Genomic DNA, 23,361 nt, shown 5'->3' on the forward strand with positions numbered 1-23,361 from the left:
AAGTCACAAAAAACAAAGTGGTGGATTCAGAAAAGCTGGTGCAGTTTGATGTTGGGGATTCCACCATTGATAATGAAAGCAGGTAACAGCGATGTACCAAATACAGTAATGGAAGAACAGTTGCAGGCTATCCTAACGTATTTTAAAGAAGACGGTGACTTAAAGGATCCCAAAGGGTTTACAGATGATAATGAAGAAAATGAATAAACAATGTTATTTTTATTTCGGATGTTATAGGGTTTTTGACCTGCAATTTTTTTTGATAATTCCATTCAAGCGATTAATGTAGAACCAGTTAATGCTCAAATATCTTCAATTTTATATTCAATGTGTAACGTCTGGTATAGCGCGTTTACAGAGATAACGGATGGTGGACTACCCAGTTTGTAAAAAAGCATATAACAACGGAGGTGCTTCATTAATTTTGGAAATGCCAGAGCCTTGTGAAATATTACAAACTTTTTAAAGTTAATTTTAAGCTTCATCCTTTAACTGCCTTTGTTTGGTATTGTTGGAGAGAGCGGCATAACTCTAACGGCGACTGATTTGTATGCATTAAGGGCAAAATTTGGGTGTTTCCTGGTGTTCGGACTTGGCCACTGATATGGACCAAGTCTAGAACAACACGTTAAACAGATGGACACAGTATTTTAGGAGTAAAACATGAAAGTCTTCAGACACCATGACTGAAGTAAAAAGACAACGCTGGAGAAACTCAGCAGGTCAAACATTATTTAGCAAAGATAAAGATATAGGAAGTACCACACTGGCACCCACACCTCCTTCCTCACCAACATTTGGGGCCCCAAGCATTCCTTATAAGAGAAGCAACGCTTCACATGTGTGTCTACAAGAGTGATCTCCTGTTGAGTCCTTCTCTACATCGGAGAGACTGGACGCAGACTGGGAAAACACTTCGCTGAGCACCTTCACTCTCTCCACATCAGTGACAGGGATTTTCCCGGGGTCAACCATTTCAATCAGTGCCCCACCGCCCCCCCGCTGACATGTCTGTCAATAACCAAGACTGAGTCCACCCATAATACCTTTTCACACTTGCCAGTGATCTCAGGAATTGAACACCAATCGGCCTTTAAAGTGGCAAGTGTGAAAGCAAAATCTGCTCAATGCCGCCGTGTCATCTCACACGGGGGAGTGCTAGGCTTGACCCCTAGTACAATCGCCGGCATCTGTAGACACTGGTGTTGAGATGAGACAAGTGTGAAACGGGCAGCAACATCGCAGGCCCTTCCTATTAAAGGTAGAACAGACCAAACGCCGGGTATAGACCCTTGCAAGTGTGAAAGCATTCAGTGTCCCAGTTAGGAGTGGTCTAGTGTGAAAGGCCCAACCTCCCCCCCCGCTCCCCCATTCCTATCCTGGGACACGGAACGGGCAATTTACTGGGATGCAAGTGTGAAAGGGGCTGTAAATTGGAGGAGCATCGCCTAATTTTCTGTCTGGGCACATTCTCCAACCGGATGGCATTGACATCAACTTTTCTGGCCTACTCCCCGTTCTCCCTTTCTTCCCACCCTAATATCTTCCTCTCCATTCAGAGCCATTCCCCCACACCGTGCTTACTGGTGGGCCCTCCCTCCCTTATCCACCTCTTGTTTGCAGGACCGTGCTACTCCCCCTGCCCCTCGTTCCTCCGCAATTTTGTTCAGGTGATTACCTGCATTTTGCTCATAACCTTGATGAAGGACTCAAGCCTGAAACATTGATTCTGTATCTTTATCTTTGCTATATAACGTACACGGTTTGGAGTTTCTCCAGCATAACTGACACAGTATGATTCAGGGGATAGGATCCTGGAATACTCTCCTTGGGCAGTGATACTGACGAACTTCTCAAACCCTCCGTGACTCTATTGTTTATTTAACAATAATATTTATTTATTTTGATGGCTGTGTAAACACACTATGCATATGTGTTTGCAGCATGTTCAACTGAGGACTGAACGCCGGGTCCCTCTTTCGTCGGGTTGCACTGGTCCAATCGGATGACGCTGAATGACAATTTTTTTCAAGAGGTTTGGTTCCTGAAAAGAAATTAAAGATTATGATAGACAACTTCAATCTGAACACAAAGATAATTTCAGATTACTGTATCACTTAGGAAGTTAAATTAATTTACCGTCTATTTCAGCGTATAAGTCGAGTCGTGAAACCCTAAATAAATTCTCAAAGTGGGGGGGTCCACTTAAATTCACCAAAAAAAAATAGATTGAACTTGTTCGGTGAATAATTTGATGCTGGAGGCGCATCCCTACCGCCGGCGCTGCCGCTCCCCAGCACCTCCCCACCACCGGGCAGCATCATAACCGCTCCTACCCTGAGGTCGCCGCTGTGGCCTGGTGGGCTGAGGTTCCTGCTTCCGGCGGGGGTCACAGAGTTGCCGCTCCAGCACAGTGGGCCATCGCCGCTGCTGCCTGGTGGGCCGAGCTTTCCGCGCCCACCAGGGAGCATGATTTTGCCGCTCCAGCATCTTGTGATTGGGCTGTTCTTTAAAAAAAAATTGGGTTGGTACTGGGAGGCCCAGACAACCCAAAAATTGGGGGTTGACTTATAGGCTGGATATAACAAAACCATTAAAATTAGGCTAAAAAAAAAATGGGTCGACCTATCTGCCAGTTGACTTGTATGCCGAAATATACGGTATATTGAATCTAACATGTTTAATCGCATAATGATACTGACACACGGCGTTAGATCAAATGACCTAAAAAATGTTTTGCCGCTGATTTTCGTTTGTACTCAGCATCTGATGTCTCTTGTGTCAGTGCCCAACAATAGTCGGCCAGCACTGATGGATTCCATTTGCCCTGATGCCACTTTTCCATGGTTGTAATGTCCTGGTGAAACCTTTCACCGTGTCTGTCACTGTCGTGAGTGAAAGAACAGATTTGGTAGGTCTCAAAGGCAAGGACTCTGAACAGAGTTTTGGTAGGGAAGGATTTTATTTACAGAAGGCAAGGGTGGGAAATGGTAACTGATGCAACACACGTGCACAGTTTACAGCGGTCTTGGGAAAGAAATAGCGGACAATTAATAATGAACGTGGGGAAAATAGCATGGAAACAAAAATATGCACACACAATGAAGTGGTACATACAACGATCAAGGAAAAATCACTAGGATGCCTCTCCACCCCTTGACTCAGTGCAGGCACGGTTCTATGCTACGAGGGACACCAATTCAATGCTCCCAACCTTTTAACAGTGCGTATCTTACCAACGGTTTCTCCAACACCCTTCCACATTTCTAGGCCTGAAATGAAGCAGGGTGGTCATTCTTGCCAGTCTCGGAAGTATCTCTTTGGGCCTGAGCACCATTATGCCCCCAGAAATGGGACATTCTGGCTGGACCTCTTCACCTTTTCAATATTAATGAGCCAGCCCTGGTTCCCAGAGGGAAATTAGCATGTGAAGGCTCTGACAATTGTACAATGGAGAATTGACACCTCTGTGAGAGGTTGAATAGGTTGGACTCTGCAAAACTGGTCTTGTCTCTTGTCCCAAGGTAACTGCAAATTCCTCTAGTGGGTTGAAATGGAGAGAACAGGTTGCAGGGTCTGTTCTGTGGGCTTAGAGGGTGGGGGGGGGGGGGGGGGGCAGGGGAAGGGAACAACAACTTTGACTGTCCCATCTACAATTGTAGCCCATGCAACCCCAAATGTAAACTTGCCCATTAGTATAGAAGGACTGTTCCTTTAAAACACTGATCCCTAGAATGCCTTCAGGGAAAGGCATTATTTTTTTTAAACAATTTTCAGGTTCGGACTCAATAATTTACAACTCTGTCATCAACAATAATTACAGATCTATGCCATTTTCAAATTATCCATCCATGCAAGTTTTCGATCAAATCCAAACCAAATAGGCCTTGCCCCACCTTGTACCCTAAACAGCCAAAGAAAAAAAAAGACACTTAGGGATTAAAACATCCATAACGTGGGAGTAAATTATTTTGGGAGCTATGGGTCTGGCCTGGTGCAGTGGCCTGGAATCAGGCCAATTTTCCTTTGTTCCCCGACTTTCCCCAGCTGGACTGAGGAGCACCCCTCGCCCACCCCCCCCCCCCACCCCTCCCAAAGCCAGGCCCTGAGACAATTTTTTTTTTCACAGCCGTGCTCCTGTATGGTTCAGGTATGGCTGCCAAATTTTTTTCAAAGGTGCAGTACCAGGGAAAGGCCATTACAGGTATATGTGGCCCGGGGAAGGTCCCCTGGGTAGAAGTGAACAATGGAACAAATGTGCCTGAGGGCCCTGGCCTTCATCCTACAGGAGGGGTGGGGGCCTGCCACCCCATGGACTGGGTGGTGATGGGTCAAGCATGCATGGAATCGAGTGCATGGGGGAAGAGTGGTTATGGTACCTAGGCTCCTCAGGCACCCCCTCCTCATCACCGTTTATCCATATATCCCCAGCCCCCAGGCATGCGTCCAGCTTGTTACCGTGCTGGACCAGGGCTCCGATGTTTTACCGGTCTGGCTGAAAGCTGTATTAGCCTGCAGGAGACTTCAGATCGTTGGCTCGAGTCTGGGCAGCCTGGACTGCCTCCTGCAGCGTGCAGCAGCCCTACCGGAGCTCTTCTAACTCCCTGTCCTTCTGGCTGCATAAACGCTGGATCTGGTTAGTAATCCTGACCTGGCATCTCAGGAAGGATGCAAACAGCCAAAAGGCACCCCTTTGACTCCCTTTGACTTTGGGGAACCCTGTCTTCTTAAGGAAGGAGACCACCTGGTGCCCCAGTTTCTCACCATGTGGGTCCAATTGCTCAGAGCAGTCCACTGGTTTACCATGGTCTGCCACCACGTTGGCCAAGCACTCAAATCCCTCCCTCTCGTCTATCCACCCAGGAATCCTATCCCCAATGGCCGCACTGGCTTTTTGACCCTGTTCCAGAACCTTTCCCTACGCATGTGTCCAGCCAAGATCCTAGAGACCCTGTTTGCCATGCCAATTGTTGTGTGAGGTAACCATTTGGGTAGGTCCCAAAGGCAAGGACTCTGAACACAGTGTTGGTAGGAAAGGATTTTATTTACAGAAGGCAAGTGTGGGAAACGATAGCTGATGCACCGCGCACACACGCCAACACGCACAATGAACCGGTACATACAATGATCAAGGAAAAATCACTACGACGTCCCACCACCCCTCGACTCACTGCAGGCACGGCTCGATGCTACAAGGGACACTAATTGACGCTCCCATCCCTTTTAACAGTGCAGTTTCTCCAGCGCCCTTCCACATTTCTAGGCCTGGAGTGAAGGAGGGTGTGGCAAAGAGAGCGAACAAAGAACATATGGCACCGTTATAGTGCTGGAGGGTCCAGCCCAGGTCATTTACAGAGTAACAATGGCTTGGTGCCAGGAGGGTTAATCCAATTATAATAAGGCCAAGTACAGGCAGGCTGGAGAATCCAGTCAAGGTCATTTACAGAGTAACAATGGCTTGGTGCCAGGAGGGTTAATCCAATTATAATAAGGCCAAGTACAGGCAGGCTGGAGAATCCAGTCCAGGTCATTTACATTTTGCTGTGAGCAAGGGGTGCACTAATGGGTTGGGCGGAACCAAACCTTGATTGGCAGCTGGTGTGTCCTCCAACCAGGTAGGGGGCAGTGCTGTCACGTGGCAGCCACGACCCTTCCCAATACAGTCATTGACTGTACCAAGATCAGCAGGGAAGAAGACCAAGTTCAAGTGCAGAAACTGATTTTTCAATGACATGTTTTGTGTACTTGAAGTAGACTTACAAAGGTATTCACAGGTGTCAACATCTCCGAGGATCTGTCCCGGGGCCTCCACGTCGATTCAATCACAAAGAAGGCTTGCCAGCGGCTAGACTTTGTGAGGTGTCTGAGGACATTCGGTAGGTCACCAAAGGATCTTGTAAACTTCTACAGGTGGACCTTGGAGAGCATTCCGGCTGGTTGCATCACGGCCTGGTACGGAGGCGCCAACTCTCGGGACAAGAATCAACTCCAGAGGGTTGTGAACTCGGCCTGCGACGTCACAGGCTCCAGCAAGAACATCTACATGAGGCGGTGTCTTAAAAAAGTAGCCTCTATCCACAACCACCCAGGCCGGGCCCTCTTCGCTCTGCTACCATTGGGGTAAAGGTATAGGAGCCTGAAGACGAGCCCTCAGCGGCACAAGGACAGCGTCTTCCCCGCTGCCACCAGATTCCTGACTGCTCGATGAACTAAAAACACTGCCTTACTTTTCAGACACTTTTTTTTTATAGAAAGATGGTTATAATATGACTGTTTGCACTATGGCGCTGCCACAAATCACCAAATTTCATGACATATAATCCTGATTCTGATTCTGAAATTACAAAAATTGGTAACAGTACATCTCAAATAAAATTGTACGAGATTGGAAAGTGATGAGGTAATTTCCGTGATCAACGGCCCAAAATCCATAAAGTACACCCAAAAGTGTTCAGGAAGCAAAATTTTCATTGTCCAGTGTGATAAATAAACTTGAACTGGTGATCTTGGTGTCAAGATTAAATGAGGTAAAAAGCATGAATGCACAACATTCCTCTGGCAATAATACAAGGAATGCAGATCAAGGGTGGTATTGCAAACAGTCAAATATGGTGCAGTTTTGTGGAAAGAACATACTATTCTCTGTTTGGAAAAGGACCTTTCAAGAGATCTTTTATTATTTGTTCATTGACGTGGGAATGACTGGAAAGCCCAGTCACTAATTGACAGAAGACGGGATGGTGAGATGCCTTGACCAAACAAAGGCAGATGAAGCCAGAAGCTCTCAGCACTTTGGGTTAGATATGAAGACAGAGGGACAGGTTGGAGAGGGTGCGGAGCGAGGGATCCTGGGATGAAATGATTCAGTTACCAGAAGAAGGCTGTGCTCGTTTCACCTCAGGAGGCTAGAGGAGGGACTAGATCGAACAATTCCAATTCCACATTTGGGGGGGGGGGAGGAGGAGGGGGAGTGCAGATAGTAAAAGACTGCAATGAGGAAATGTACAGGAGGGAGATAGATGAGCTGGTTTGAGTGGTCTCACACCAACAGCCTTGCACTCAACGTTAGCAAAACCAAGGCACTGATTGTGGACTTCAAGAGGAAGTCAGGAGAGGACGAAGCAGACCTCATCAAGGGCTCAGCAGAGAGGGTCAAGAACATCAAATACATGGGTCTCAACATCTCTGAAGATCTGTGCTGGAGCTTCCATGACAATGGAATGCTTGCCCGCGGCTAAACTTTGTGAGGAACTTTGAGGAGATTAGGTATGTCATCAATGCCTTACAAAAACTTCTATAGGTGTATTGTGGGGAGCATTCTGGCTGGTTACATCATGTTTTGGTACGGAGGAGCCAATGCCCTGGACAAAAAAAAAACTCCAGGGTGTTGTTAACTCAGACTGCGACATCACGGGCACCAGACTTCATTCCATCGAGGACGTCTACAAGAGGCTACTAAGAAAGTAGCCTCTCTCCTCAAGGGCCACCCACCACCCAGGTCATGCCCTCTTCACTCTGCTACCATCGGCGAAAGGACAGCCTACTGCCATCAGATTCCTGAATAAACAATGAACCATAGACACTGCCTGACTTTGGCTAGTTAACAGATATTATCTTTTAGGACTTGGAAAGGGCAACATAGCTGGATTTGTCATTGTTGAGTTTAAATGTGATTCCTTGATCAATACAAGGTGGTACAGTTGTTTGTGACCTTGTATTAATTTGGAACAACTAAGATACATCCGAAGGCAGGGAATATTGCCAACAAATTTGGCATAATTTACCGACCAAATGATCAGAGTGAACTGATTTGGTTTTCCCAACGTCAGTATTTCTGGCACCAGATTTACAAAGACATAGAGAGATAAACACAGAAATAATCCTACATTAATCCCATTCTTTTACTTACCTTGATATTATCATCAGCCCTTCTCCCCTTCAAAGAGTCAAGGTTCCTTTTATGGCCACGTAATAATACCAAAAAATGTAATTGTTGCAGAAGTTAATTCAAAGGTAGAGTCTTCAGAGCTTGCTTCAAGATTGCAGTCACATGATATAGTGGGGAGCCTGCATCTGAACTGTAAATTTCAGTGGTTCCAAGTTCACCTATACACATTTGAAAAGAGATAAGCTGCTCTGATCATTTCACACTCCTTGCTAAATGTCTGATAAAACTTTCAATCGAAAGTGACTAATGTTAAGTCAAGTTTATCGTCCTTTGATTGCACAAGGACAGCCCGACGAGTCCTTGGTGCGAAACTTTGATCTGTATTTGACAGCACACAGCTGGACAAAAAAAACCCACGTATACAGTCAGACAATACATATGCAGGCAAAGTTTCATGTGCACAAATAACTAAATAAATGTAGTTTCGTAAATATGAGAGTCTCAGATGGCTAACATGAGCAGTTCCCTATTGAATTATTCAATCAGGAATGTCTGATGGATCTTTCAATGGGCCTTACCATACTAAATGTCTTAAGGTGAGCTTAATGGGTCTTAATAGGATCCAGGATCAATCAGTCGTTTAACAATGTTTAATAGTCTTTTGGTGTTACTGTCGAAGAAGTAGAATCAGGTTTGTTGTCATGAACATGTGCCACAAAATTTGTTGCTTGGCTGCATCAGTAGTGAACATTGCAAGAGCAAAAATTGCTATAAATTAAATTTCCTGAAATGCACCATTTAAAAGATAAATAGGTTAGTGCAAACAAAGGAGAAAAGTGAGGTAGTGACTGTGGTTTCCTTGTCCATCCAGAAATCCGACGACAGAGGGGAAGACGCTGTTGCAATGTCAGGAAAACCGCGGGAAAAAATTAATATAATTACTGCCCGTGGGGCTGTTCATGCTGGTTGCCTCTTTAGACTGCAAGTACCTGAGGGCAACAGTCCCGGGGGTCGAGTGGATGACCATCAATGAATTTTTCCGGTACGATTTACTCCAAAAATGTTGTGGGGGGTCCTGCAGGATAAATTGCGGTGTAGGAATGGACTCAAAATTCCCTGCACGTCCCTCTGTAGTGGCAAAATTCCTGGAATGTGCCGTTATGTGCCCGTGGCCTAAAAAACCATATTTGGCTGATCATCTTCAGGCTCCTGAACATTCTTCCCGCTCAACCAGCCGATCTCTCTCCCTCCTGCGCGCTTCCTCATCGCTGTCTGTGGCTCAGCAGGTGGCCGCGACAAATGGCGAGGTGCTCTTCGTCAACTCCGAGAGCGAGGCGAAAGAGTGATCTTAAGGCAGTCTGAGGAGGGGAGAGCTAAGCGGATTCAACGATTCAACGATGCCCGATACTTGCAACCACTGTGGCCTCCACTGCCACGGTCGACATCGCTAAACCAACCAGTGACTTCCGGAGACGCAATACCCATGGTCGATCTCGTCCAATGGGGACCAAGAAGATATAATTATGTGTGCATGTTGATGCACCTACCCACACACACACACACACACACACACACACACACACACACACACACACACACACAAGAAACACACACACACACACAAGAAATGCATGTCATGTCTACATTTATTAAAAATATATATTATTAATAAATAATAGATAGAGTTATGAACATTTTTTTAGCAGTCGTTCAGCATTCTCGCTGCCTGTGGGAAGAAGCTGTTCCTCAACCTGGTGGCGCTGGCTCTGATCCTCCCATATCTCTTTCCCGACGGGAGCAGCTGGAAGACGCTGTTTACAAAGTGATAGGGGTCCTCAATTATTTCGCGAGCCCTCTTTAAACCGCGATCCCTGTAAATCACATCGACTTGGGGGGTGGGGGGAGACCTCAGTGATTTCATGTTGTTTTGGCTTGGGAAAAAATGAGTCCAGTAAAAGGCGGAGGCATGGGTACAGTGGCTTCGAAGTTGCCTTATAAATAACTTTCCAGGAACAAAATAGAGAGAGTGCAGAGAAGGTTCACGAGAATGTTGACAGGATTTCAGGGTCTGAGTTACAGGGAAAGGTTGTGCAGACTGGGGCTTTTTTCTCTGGAGCGTAGAAGATTGAGAGGGGACTTGATATAGGTGTTTAAGATTTTAAAAGGGACAGACAGAGTAAATGTGGATAGGCTTTTTCAATTAAGAAAGGGGGAGATTCAAACTCGAGGACATGGTTTAAGATTGAAGGGGAAAATTATAAGGGGAACACGAGGGGAAATTTCTTTATGCAGAGGGTGGTGGGGATGTGGAATGAGCTTCCGGCAGACGTGGTCGAGGCGGGATCATTGGTTACATTTAAGGAAAGACTGGATCATTACATGGATAGGAGGGGACTGGAGGGGTATGGACTGGGTGCTGGTCAGTGGGACTAGGAGGGTGGGGATTTGCTACGGCATGGACTAGTGGGGCCGAACTGGCCTGTTCTGTGCTGTAAGTGGTTATATGGTTATCACTAGAACATAAAAACTTGTTTTAAAAGATATTTTCTTTTTATTTCAATCATGAAATGAAATGAAGAACCACCATCAAGGCTGGAAAGAATCAAGATGCAAACATTCTTTCATGGTTGTAGCATTGTTGCCAATAAGACTACATGTAAATAGGACTTGAACTTCTGCCAATTCGGCCCAGAAAACACACAGTACTCTAAAGACAAACAATAATGCTCTTTACATCATTATTGGTTGGATGCATAAACTTATCGCAATAATCTTTTCAAATAAACAGGCTCTGTTCACCTTGAAGCTTCAAAACTGGTTTTGTTCAGTAACCTTTCATAAATTCTTGTTTTCACTTTGTTCCATTCTCATGATCGTAGAACAATGCAGCCCTCGATGTTGTGCCAGCCCATATATTCCTTAAATAAAAGAGTACTAAAATCTCCCTATCCTTCAACTCTTTATTCTTCTTCCATCCATGTACCTGTCTAAAGCCGGTTTCAGGTGCTCGGACCCAGATAATGCGCCGGCAGACGCGTCTGGGGGAGTGCAGCTGGGACGTTCGGGTGGCCGCGGAGCAGATGCTTTTCTGTCACCTGAACGCGCCGGCTGAAGGAGAGCCGCGTCGGAGCGAGCGCCGGCTCCTGTGGACTGTGGCCGTCGTCCCACTGCTCCTTTCAGGTGCAACGGGGGATTCTCAGAGCCGGAGAATATACCTGCAGGAGGAGGGTTAGGTAAGTGCTCCTCCTGGCCGGGTTCTCCACCCGACAGCCGCATTGGGGTAGAGTCATCCTCTTTATAGTCAGGTATTCTGGCCACCTGAAAGTGGCTTAAGAGTCTCTTAAGTGCCACTAATGTTTCAGCCTCCACCGCCATACCTGGCAATGCATTCCAGGCACCCTCCAACTTTCTGTGTAAAAAACATACCGCTGATGTCTCCCCTCCCTTCACTCTGTACAGATGGCCTCGGGTGTTTTCTATTCCTGCCCTGGTCAGCAGGCTTTGGAAATCTGCTCTTGGCTGGGAGTAGAACCATGGAAGACTAGACTACAGCACATAAACAGGCTGTTTGGCTCCCCTAGTCCATACTGAACAGACATTCTGCCTAGTCCTGTTGACCTCCAGATCCCTCTCATTCATTGACCTCTGTACCCCTCACGAAAGCGAGGGGCATTCACCTCTCACGAAAGCAAACTCGATTGAAATAACCTCAAGAACAGAGTGACCGCACGTTATTACAGCCCAGTAAATGATCAAGGGGGCCAGCTCTTCCAGTCCTGTTGAAACATCACAAACCTGTCTCTCTCTCTCTCTCTTCAGTTGCTGTCTGACCTACCAGATATTTTCAGCGTTTTCGGATCATATTTCCCATTTTTCGCATTTGCAAATTTTGCCGCTGTTCGGGAAATGCTTCCATCTCTCAGGATAAGTCCCCAGATTTAATGTGTTTCCCATTGTTGAGTATTTAAAGTCACAGAACGTGAATAAATTTAATTTAAAATATATATATATAGATACGGTAACAGGCCATTTCAGCCCATGAGTTCGTGCTGCTAAATTACAGTCGGTGACCGCTATGCCAACTGTGCCTCCCTTCAGTCCAACTTCCCCATGACGACCAAAACGTCCCACCCACACTGGACCCACCTCCCTTCATTCTTCCCACATCCCAGGACTAGTGGCATGCCTCGGGGATCAGTGCTGGGACTGATCAGTGATCTGGAAGATAATGTGGTAAATTGGATCAGCAGGTTTGCAGGTGACACAAAGATTGGAGGCGTTGTGGACAGCGAGTTAAGCCTGCAGGGGGATCTAGACCAACCCGAAAAAATGGGCTGCAAAATTGCAGATGGAATTTGATGAAGACAGTGTGGGGTGTTGCATTTTGGAAGGACAAACTAAGGTAGGACATACACGGTAAACAGTAGGGCACTGAGGAGTGCGGTAGAACAGAGGGACCTGGGAAAACGGATACATAATTTTCTGAAAGTGGGATCACAGGTAGAATAGTAAAGAGAATTTTTGGCATATTGCCCTTCATAAATCAGAGTATTGAGTACAGGAGTTGGGATGTTATGGTAAAATTGTATAAGATGTTAGTGAGTCCAAATTTGGATTATTCTATGCAGTTTTTATCACCTAACTACAGGAAGGACATCAATAAGATTGAAAAGAGTGGCAGAGAAGATTTACTAGGATGTTGCCCGGACTTCAGGAGCTGAGTTACAGGAGAAGGTTAAACAGGTCAGGACTTTATGCCCTGGAGCGCAGAGAATGAGGGGAGATTTAATGGAGGTATGCAAAATTATGGGGAGGATAAACGGAAGTCGGCTTTTCCCACCGCGGTTGTGAGAAATAAACCAGAGGGCATGGTGAAAGGATTAAAGTTTTGGGAGAACAGTAGAGGGAATTAGGAGAGCAGAGGGTGTGTGGAATGAGCTGAAGTGGCTCAATTTTCACATTTAAGAAAAATTGGACAGGTGCATGGATGGGAGGGGTACAGAGGGCTGAGTGCAGGTCCATGGGATTTGGCAGAACAGTAGTCTGGCACAGACTAGAGGGGCTGAAGGGCTTGTTTTCTGTAATGTTTTATAATTCTATCCATCTAAACCAGCCATTCTCAACCTTTATGCCCCACCCTGCCTCTTCCCCAGTCTTAGCTCAAAGTTGATGGTCCTCCCTCCCTGTGAAGCAGTGAAGTTTATTTTTCCATTCTTCTCTCCTTTTTAACGATATAAAAATATTTATTTTATGCGAGGTGAAAGGGAAACAAAGCTTTTACCTAAACATGCTGTGGGATACCCCCAGTCCAACCCCTCCCAGTCAGACACCACCTGAACCCCCGCGGGTCCGATGCCTCCACTACACCCCCCCCGTCCAATCCCTCTGCCACCCCCCCCCTCCGGTCCGACACTCCGTCACCCGCCCCCTAAGTCCAACACCTCTCCAACCCCGTTCTAAAGACTCCTCCACCCCAACTCCCCCCCCGCATCTGATGCCAGCACTGCCCCACCCCCTCCCCGGATCTGCCACTGCCGAAAAATCATTGCGACCTGCCACTCAACCACTGACTAACCATCTGGCCCACGAATGGTAAAAGGTTGCCCCCCCCCACTCTAAACCCTTCCTATCCATCTATCTATCCAATTTTTTCATAAATGTTGTCACAGTATCTGCCTCAACTAATTTCAATATTTCTTTGAGTGTTATTTTTTGAGATGCAAAACATTTTTCATTTCATCTTCTTGCAAATGTCATGTGGTCACATTAACCCAGGCTGCAGGCTGCGGGAGACTGGCTCGTGGGAACCAGGTGTCTGGGCCGAGATCCGTGAGGGTGCCGATGGCGGGGACGGTTCCCGAGGGTCCTCCGATGCTGATGGTGTCATGGGGATGGGAACTCGGACGTCTGGAGCTCAGAATCACCGCTGGACCAGGCCGGAAGCTGTGCGGCCATGGGGGGTTAAGTGGGAAGCGGGGGTGGCAGCTACGGACAACCCAGTGAATCTCCTCTTCACCCCCCCACAACATCGAAGTTCAGAGTTCACATTTATGCACACCCCTTAGGTTCATTTTTCTGCTGGCAAGGCAGAATTTCTACTTATCGGCAACTGTAAACTGAATTCAGGAAGAAAGAAAAAGATATGCATACAAAAGAGAAAAATCTTAACAAACTGACTGTGCAATACAGAAGGAAGAATAACTATTCGATAATAAATAATGTCCAAAGTCAGTGTTCTTAAATGAGTTCCTGATTAAGTTTGTCATTGAGGAGTCTGATGGTGGAGGGGGAGCAGCTGTTCCTGAACCTGATGGTGCGAGTCTTGTGGCACCGATACCTCTTCCCTGATGGCAGCAGTGGGAACAGAGTATGTGCTGGGTAATGTGGATCCTTGCTGCTCTCCGACGGCAGCGGTCCCTGTAGATCACACATGTCAAACTCTGGCCCGCAGGCCAAATTTGGCCCGCGATATAATTATATTTGGCCCGCAAGATCATTTCAAAAATGTATTAGAGGTGGCCCGCCCTGCAGCGAGAGCCGATGCAGTTTTTTGGTAATGTCACCCCCACCATCCTCCCCCTTCATTGCACATCCTTCCCCATTGTAACACGAGAAATTGTAACACGAGAAGTCTGTCGATGTCATCAGCCGGCAAGCCAGTTGGAAGGCTCCCCGCACAACCAGTCACTTCTCCCACCTGTCGAGCGGTGCGGCGGATGGGCGAGCGCCTGTGATTTCCTGTTGGCGCGACGGGCATGGCAGGCTGCGCACAGCCCCCGGGCAGCGCGAGCCCCACGCGACTGGCACCGGACGGCCCTTCCACAGCGCGAGCGCACTTCTCACGGTCGCCACGGCCTTCAGGGCTTGCACCCGCGCGGACCCCAGGGACGGCTGGTTCGGCCCTGCACGTGAAGAGAGAGATGGTGGCTGTCCGCAAAGGCTGATCGGCAGCGCGCTGGGCCTGAGTGGGTGGGTAAGCAGGGGTGGGCAGAGGGTGTAGGTGAGGAGTAATGGGCAGGGGAAGTTATGGTGGTGCGAGGGGCAGTTAGAGGGAGGGATGAATAGAAGGAGGGGTGGATAGGGAAGAGGTAAAAGGGGAGGGGCAGGGCGAGTAGGGGAGGGGTGATTAGAGGGTGAGAGACGGGTAGAGGGAGGAACAGGTTGAGGGGAGAGGCAGTAGAGGGGCGTGTATAGGATGGGGTGAGTAGAGGCAGAGCGAGTGGAGTGAGGGGTGAGTAGAGGTTGAGTAAAGGACTGATCAGGTAGAGGGATGGTGGGTCGAGGGTGAATAGAGGCCTAGAGCCTGAGGAGTGAGCAGGAAATGCTGAGTCTTGATGCAGGCCAAAATGGACACAGCCTGTGAATGCTGACTACATCTCCACAGGGACAAAATAGGTTTCCCTCAGGTCAAGCAAAGGGTGAACTTGAGCTACCTACTCCTGACCTGTAACATTATCCTCCTAAAGTTATATCCTAAAGTTTAACATTACATATGTTGAAAGAAGAGAAAACATGCAGATGTTGTTGAAAATTTTCAATAAATATTTAGTTCGGCCCTCGACTTAGTCCAAGTTTTTAATTTTGACCCTCCGTGAATTTGAGTTTGACACCCCTGCTGTAGATGCTCTCGATGTTGTGGAGAGATTTGCCTGTGATGTCCTGGGCTGTGTCCACTACCTCTTGCAGGGCTTTCTGCTCAAAGGAACACATCTTTTCTATGGGATGTGTGGCAACCACGATATTGGAGATGCATGTGAGATTGGACTTTTGGGCAAGGATCCAGCCAGCTGGATGAACGGAGAGTGGGAGAAGAAAGGTTAACGATTCTGGTCGAACTCTCCAGTATCAGAATCGGAATCACAATTTATTGTCATGAACAAGCCATGAAATTCGGGGTTTTGCGGCAGCGTTACAGGGCAAACATTCATATTATAACCATCTTACAACATTACTATATAAAATAAGAGAGCACGAAAAGTGAGGCAGTGTCTTGGGTTCATTGATTATTCAGGAATCTGATGGCAGAGGGGAAGAAGCTGCCCTTGTGCCGCTGAGGGCTCGTCTTCAGACTCCTGTACCTTTTCCCCGATGGTGGCAGAGTGAAGAGGGCGCAGCCTAGGTGATGAGGGACTTTGAGGATAGAGGCTGCTTTTTTAAGACACCACCTCACGTAGATGTCCTCGACGGAGTGAAGTCTGGTGCCTGTGATGACGCAGACCGATTTAACAACCCATCTGGATTTCATTCTTGTCCTGACAGTGGGCGCCTCCATACCGGGCAGTGATGCAACCAGCCGGATGCTCTCCAGGGTCCACCTGTAGAGGTTTATGACAGTCTTTGGTTACAATACTGAATCTCCTCAGACACCTCACAATGTATAGCCGCTGGCGAGCCTTCTTTGTGATTGCATCAACGTGGAGGTTCGAGGACAGATTCTCGGAGATGTTGACACCCAGGAATTTGGTTCTTGACCCTCTCCACTACTGAGCCCTTGATGAGGACTGGGTCGTGTTCCCCTGATTTCCTCCTGAAGACCACAATCATCTCCTCTGATTTGCTGATGTTGAGCACAAGGTTGTTGTCATTACACCATTCAACGAGCTAATCTACCTCCCTCCTGTACGCTTCCTCATTGCCATTTGTGATTCCGCCGACAACCGCGGTGTCATCGGCAAATGTCTGTTCTCCCATTGATGTTCCTCAATCCACTGATTGCATTATGCTCCAGATCGTGACCGCAAATGAACCATGTCAGCATACAGACATTGAATTTCCTCTGAGCGACTAAATACCTTAGTTTAGAAAAATGAATCAGAGGTCAATGCCTGAAGTCCCGCACCGGTCGCTCCAGCCCCATAGTCCTGCGCCGGGGGGCTGTCAGGCAGCAGGGAGAGTGGGCGTCGGCAGCAGGGAGGGTAGCTGTCGGCCGCGGGGAGACTAGGTGTCGGCAAGGAGGATCACTGGAGTCTCCCTCCCCCCCATCGATGTGATCCTCCGGGATCGTTGTCTGAAGAGGGTGGGCAAAATCGGTGAGGACCCCTTCCACTCCACACACGGCATCTTTCAGCTGCTCCCATCGAGAAAGAGATGCATCCAGCACCACCAGGCTGAGGAACAGATTCTTCCCATGAACAGTAAGAACGCTAAACGACCAAAGGAACAGCTCGCACTGACCATCCAGACTCTCGTATACATGAAACAAAATTTATGTATCAGTGTATATGAATAGTTGTCCTGTATACGTATAGATTGTCTGTATGTGTAGTATGTTTGGTTGTGTCTCTGTGTGTTTTGTACTGAGGACCGGAGAATGCTATTTCGTCAGATTGTACTTGTTCAATCAGATGACAATAAACTTGGTATGACGACTTGACGGAGGTCATACTGCCTAGTAGATCCATTTTGGTCCCAAGGGACCAATCCCATTCCCCCTCTCTTTTCCTCACTCACGCAACACACCTATGAACTCCTGGCTGGGAGACTGTTTTGTTGAGCTCTGTCCGCTGCAATAACAGTGGCTAATCATTTTAATTCCACACACCATTCCCAACACCGACATGCACCGCCAAACTGAGGCCACCTGCAAATTGGAGAAACAACACCTAATAATCCGTCTGGGCACTGACGGCATGAACAACGAGCTCCAATTTTAATTAAATGCCTTCTACAAGTCTCTAAGTCTCTCTCTGTCACTCATTCATCGGTCTCCTTGCCTTCAAACAGTGGCGGATCAACTACCACCCAGGCCTTAGGCTGAGCTTTAGTAAGGCCCCCCCCGACCTTTCCCCCTGTCCCACTGCTGTAAAGTTTTAAAGCTTGTGTTAATGATTTATGGTTGTTTTATGACTTTTGCTTTTGTGACAGAGTATGTAGATATATTTTGGGGAGAAAAAGTGGGAAAGGTTTGTTAGAGTAGATCACGTACAAACACTTTAAAACAGATCTTATTTGAAATACTGGAGCTCTGCTAATGCTACACATATCGGCTCCACAACCTTTTCAAGAGCTTTGGAAAGTGCCCAAAAGACTTCACCAATGGATTATTGTTTGCAAAAAGGCAACAGATGATAGAGCTTGTCGGAGCTGCCTTCTGTCTGGAGGGGAACTTGCTGTTCTAAGGGGGTCATGTGGTTTTGCAAGCAGAGAGAGTCAAACATGTTTTTCTCTCAGAGAGAGAGAGAGAGAGAGAGAGAGAGAGAGAAGAGAGAGAGAGAGAGAGATCAGTTTTACAGTCGGCCACAGCAGCTGGGACTGGGACAGGACAAGCTGGTAAGCTTGTGGAAAACCCCATTTGGAAGATGGGTTGTGAGTTCTCAGTTCAGCCTGGTTAAAGCCCTTGTGGTTCATGAAAGAGGAGAGGACTAGATGTCTAATGTTTCACTTGGAATAAGGGAAACAGAAAGGAACTCTGCAGTGACCTGAAAGAATGAGAACCCTGATGGGGCAAGTTTCTTCGGCAAGACACTGAAGTGGCTGATGGGAGTAAATGTACAACAAATCCCTCTCTGAAAACCGACAAGAACCTTCCTGAGCGGTAACCATTTGCCTTTCAAGCACCAAAGCCTGGTGAACTTTATAAATGTTAAATTCAGTGCACAGTCTAAGAATTGCCTGCAACCAGTGAACCTGGAGGAATGAGAAGTGAGATTGGACTGTGAACCAAAGAACTTTTCTGAACTTACACACACATTACATGCGCGTGCGCTTAGAATTAGAAGGGGGTTAAGTTAGGTTAGTTAAGTCAATCGCGATAAGTTAAAGTTTGATCCTGTTTTCATGTTTAAAGATAATTAAAAGCAACTTCTGTTGAAGTAACCATTTGTCTTGGTGAATATCTCTTGCTGCTGGGTTTTGGGGTCCTCTGGGCTCGTAACATTTTAAGGATTAATTGTTTTTGTAGAGTTATAATAGTTTACTATATCGTAATATAGTTCTCTTCTCATTCTTGGAATGACCGTAGAAGTGAGCTCTCGAGGCACTTTTCTTTCAGTTCATCATTATTATTCATTTATTATCATTTTAATTTGTTTATATTTGTTTCAAGTTGAGTATCGTTATCACTTACAATATACTTTGTTTTACCCATCGTTATGAAGAGCGAAGCTATGAGAAAGTTTATTTGTTTTAATCAACGAAAACCAAGTAAAGCTACTCATAGCTGTAATTACGAAGTTTGATTTCTTCGGATGAATAAGAAACAATTCGGAATATCGAGGCTTGCTACTCTTGGAAGGTGACATGTTTTGAGATTGGGAAATATTAGAAGCCGGGAAGTGTCACCTACAATGGTCCCCGCCCTTTGTTGAGTGGTGAAATGTTCTGTTTATTCACCTTGGGGTGTGATTCCCCCAGGTATTCTAAATTTATCCGCTCTCTGTGTTTGGTTGGAGGAGGGAAGGAAAAACCTCATTAAAATCAAACCATACTTTACCTTACAGAAGCCGTCTGCCGGCCCCGAATAATTTGAAAAATAAGGAAAAATACAATCAGTTCTAAATAAACTGACTGCGGACCCAATAACACAGGAGAAGGGAGAGTCTCTTTTTTTAAGAGACGTAAATGAGGCAGCCCGACGTGAGCTGAGCTCTGCTGCAGGAGGCGGACCTCAGATTTGCGGGCGCGTACAAACGCGGGGCATTGATTGACGGGCAGCATTGGGACTGGCGGGGCCCAAATCGAGCGGAGCACTTCCGCGAGCCTTGATTGATAGGCGAGCCCATATTGACAAGTGGCTACATTGGTGTACCCATGGTTGTGACAGGCCCCTTCCGGGCCCCCAGGCTTTAGTCGTCACTGCCTTCAACTCCCTACTCCCATCCCTCTCCATTCAGAGCTGCCCCCTCCCCCTATCACCTCAGCTTTTCTGCCCTTCCACCCACAAGCACCTGGCTATTACCTCTTACCTGCCTGGGCTTGTTTCCCTGCCCCTTCCTCCCTCCTCTCCTCTTCCTTCCCCCCACCCCTACCTTTTTATACAGGTGCCTGCTCATTCCTTGATGAAGGGCTCAGGTTGGTTACCACTTTCCTCCCCATATAAAACCTATATGAGGTTCAATGCCTTGTGGTCGAGAGACCCATGCAGGTTGCGGGGCCGCTGAAGACCGGCTCACCAGAGCCGGGTATCAGAACTGGGGATTCATGAAGGCGCTAGAGGAATGCTGGAGGTAAATCCATAGACACTCAGTGTTTCTGAAGGGGCACTCTTCCTCTCTTACTAATGGTGACACTTTGCTTTACGGCAGGCAGAAGGACATTTTGTGTAATATTACATTCGCTGTATTATTACATGACAATAAAGTAACCTTGAATGCTGCGCGACCTGCTGGATTTCTCCAGCATTTTTGTGTGTTGCACTCGACGCCAGTGTCTGCACACTTTCCTGTTTAGCTCCGATTTTTTAAAATGGGAAATGGAAGCTCCTTGGTGTAACTAATGCTGTTGAATGACCATGCATCCTGCGGAAATATGCAGGAAAGGAAATAAAAGATTAGCACGTCTTTGTTTGATATGAGCCCCATGAATAAATTTGTTCCACTACATTTTTGCCTTGCCTCATCCCATTTTGGTGGCCAAGGCGCCCTTTCCATCAATCAAGGTTGTTTACATGGTTAGTGACATCAGATGGTGGGGAGAGGTGATGTGGGAGATGTGAAAACGTGGCTCTTGCCTGCAGTTGCCAACATATGCAAGAGTACTTGCTGATGATGTGACGTCTTGTAGGGAGTAGCACGCAGCGATCATTCTGGAGGGCAGGGCTTACGTTTCAGATTTATTGTCAGAGGACATACATGATGTCACATACAACCCCGAGATTCTTTTTCCTGTGGGCGTGGCAGAATTACCACTTATTGGCAGTGCAAAAAAAACAAGTAAACAAATAAATAAATGTAAAAAAAATGTGCAATACCGAGAGGAAAAACAATCAATAGTCCTTAAGAGAGTCCCTGATTGAGTTTAATGTTGCCGTAAGGCAAACAACAAGTTGTAGCACACACGGAGTGGCAGGTTAAGCTCACTCCTCTATTAGGGCTGGAAAGGCTGCTTTTATACTGTTCAAGTTCCCGCCCTTTTTGCTGATTGACTGAGTCAGCCACATGAATAACAATAGCAGGCCGGAATGGTTCATGCATATGAAGGCCCTTCTTCCCCAGCCTGTTTGTGCTGAGTTAGCTGGGCAGCTTGACCAACATCATTTTAGGGCTGTTGGTCTGATGCTGCCCCAGCTTCTACCCCTGCCGGTTTGTTGTCCTGGGAGTCACTTTAGCGATCTCTGTCCGCGTCTGCTGCCATGCGATGTGCCGGCCCGATCTCCGCAAACGGGGGCCACCACAAAGTCACCATTCATGTAATATTGCATGTTCTATACTATTAGAAACAGAATCAAAATTTATTGTCATAAACATGTCTTGAAATTCATTGTTTTGCGGCACCTTACAGAATAAATGTTTTAAAAAGTGCAAGGAAAGGTCAAAGTGGTTCATTGTCCATTCAGGAATCTGATGGCAGAGGGGACAGAAGCTGTCCTTGTATTGCTGGGCAGCCACCTTCAGGTTCCTGTGCCTTTTTCCCCAATGTTAGCAGACGGAAAAGGGCACGGTGGTGGGGGTCCTTGAGGATAGAGGCTGGTTTCTTAAGACACTGCCTCTCGTCGATATCCTCGATGGAGCGAAGTCTGGTGACCGTGATGTCGCAGGCCGAGTTAAGAACCCTCTGGAGTTGGCGCCTCCGTACCAGGCAATGATGCAACCAGCCAGAATGCTCTCCACGGTCCACCTGAAGAAGTTTACGAGAGGTCATTTACGTTCGCACAGACATGATGAATTCCCTCCTAGTCCCTTATCACATCCAATCAACACCTTGTGTTGGTCTGGATCCCTCCCCCATTGTTTGAATTCTGAGACTGTCTACATCTCCTGCTTCTCCCTTTTCTACTTTTTTCCTTGAAGAAGGGCTCAGACCTGAAACGCTGGCGATATATAATCTTTGTCTCCTATGGGTGCTGAAAAGACCAGCCGAGATCCTCCAGCATTTCAATGTGTTTTTGAGATAATAAATGAATTTGATCTTAGATCTTGACACAGAATCAAGTTCTTTGATCCTTGTAGCTATTGATTTCTACTTGTTGTTGACTCTTGTTTATTAATCCCACATTCTTGTTACCTCCCTCTGTTCTTCCATTCATCAGCGATGATTTTACCGCAGTCAATTAACCTCCCAATCCAAAGACACAGGAGACTTGTGTAGCATGAATAAAAGCTCTCGCGACTGGAGGGAGAACATAGGCTTTTATTAGCTTATAACTGAGGGTAGGGTCTTTCAGTGGTGTTCAGAGGGGCTCAGGGTTCAGGCAGGAAACCAGGGAGGCAGGTAGCAGAGCCAGCCATCAGTACAACATACTGTGGTGGAACATGGTACAGCAGGCACGTTCCCCACTGAGCTGGGCAGGCTGGCCCGCCTGCAGAACCGGTCCCCTCCCCCCATGACTCCTAATAAAGGCCAAGAGCCCTAGTCTCCTACTACCTCCCCCACACCTGCCCTTGGACTTGAGCCAGCAGCATGCTGAGGATCTTTCGATCAATAAAGCCTTTGGCCCTTACTTCGTGCCTGTGAGTGGTCATTGATCGCGCTACACACACCACCAGTGAATCTCAGTTCACTGCCTTCACCCCTTCCTGCAGAATTTAGGGACTGTGGATGAAGACCGAGAACATTGATTCAGAAAAAATATTTGAAAAAATATATGGGGGTCTGAAGATCCTGGTGGATCGTCTAAGCCTTGAGGTCCTGAGGTCTCCTGGTCCCCTTGTGAGGGAGGAGTGGCAAGCGGGGTCTCCGGCTCTACAGTGGAGGGGGATGCACTTTCCTTCTGAACCGGATTCCCCTGACTAGGAGTGGCGAGAACGAGCTCCACGTCTCGTAGGGCGCCAACCTCACTGAATCTCAGTTCACTGCAATGTGCAGATGCTGAAATCTGGAGCAAAAATAGGCATCGATTTCTTCAGTTTCTTTTGGACCACCTTCTCCCTGCCTCTTTCTCTCTCTCTTCCCTCTTTCACAGAACCAAAATCAATTCTTATCTCTCCTCTTATCCCATTGTATTGGGAAGGGTTGTGCCTGTCATGTGACAGCACTGCTCTCTACCTAGTCACAGGACGCACGAGCTGCCAATCAAGGTTTGGTTCCTCCCCACCCATGAGTGCACATCTTGCTATTGGCTCCATGTAAATTACTTGGACTGCACTCTACAGCCTGCCTGTACTTGGCCTTGGGCCATTGGCTGTTGTAATTAGATTAACCCTCCTGCACTGAGCTATTGGCCCCCAGTAAATGATCTGGGCTTGTCCCTCCAGCACTAGAAAGGTGCCATGTTTTTGCTGGCTTCACTGCAGGCCTAGAAATGTGCTGGAGAAACTGTTCCCTTGAACATTGTATGTGCCAGTTCAGTGTGTGTGCGCGTGTGCGCTCTGCATCAG

At 47.1% G+C, this 23,361-nt stretch overlaps 1 long non-coding RNA gene across 1 annotated transcript; it reads right to left on the reverse strand.

Annotated features, from left to right (window-relative positions):
* Positions 1–204: 204 nt before the first annotated feature.
* On the reverse strand, positions 205–8,271 carry LOC138745553 (uncharacterized). The gene is made up of 2 exons (XR_011346339.1): positions 7,910–8,271; positions 205–2,044 (listed from the first exon to the last, which is right to left on the reverse strand). It is a non-coding gene; the product is annotated as an uncharacterized lncRNA (long non-coding RNA).
* Positions 8,272–23,361: the final 15,090 nt, after the last annotated feature.

Source organism: Narcine bancroftii, chromosome 11 (genome assembly GCF_036971445.1).
Source record: "Narcine bancroftii isolate sNarBan1 chromosome 11, sNarBan1.hap1, whole genome shotgun sequence".
In the NCBI taxonomy this organism is placed as follows: domain Eukaryota; kingdom Metazoa; phylum Chordata; class Chondrichthyes; order Torpediniformes; family Narcinidae; genus Narcine; species Narcine bancroftii.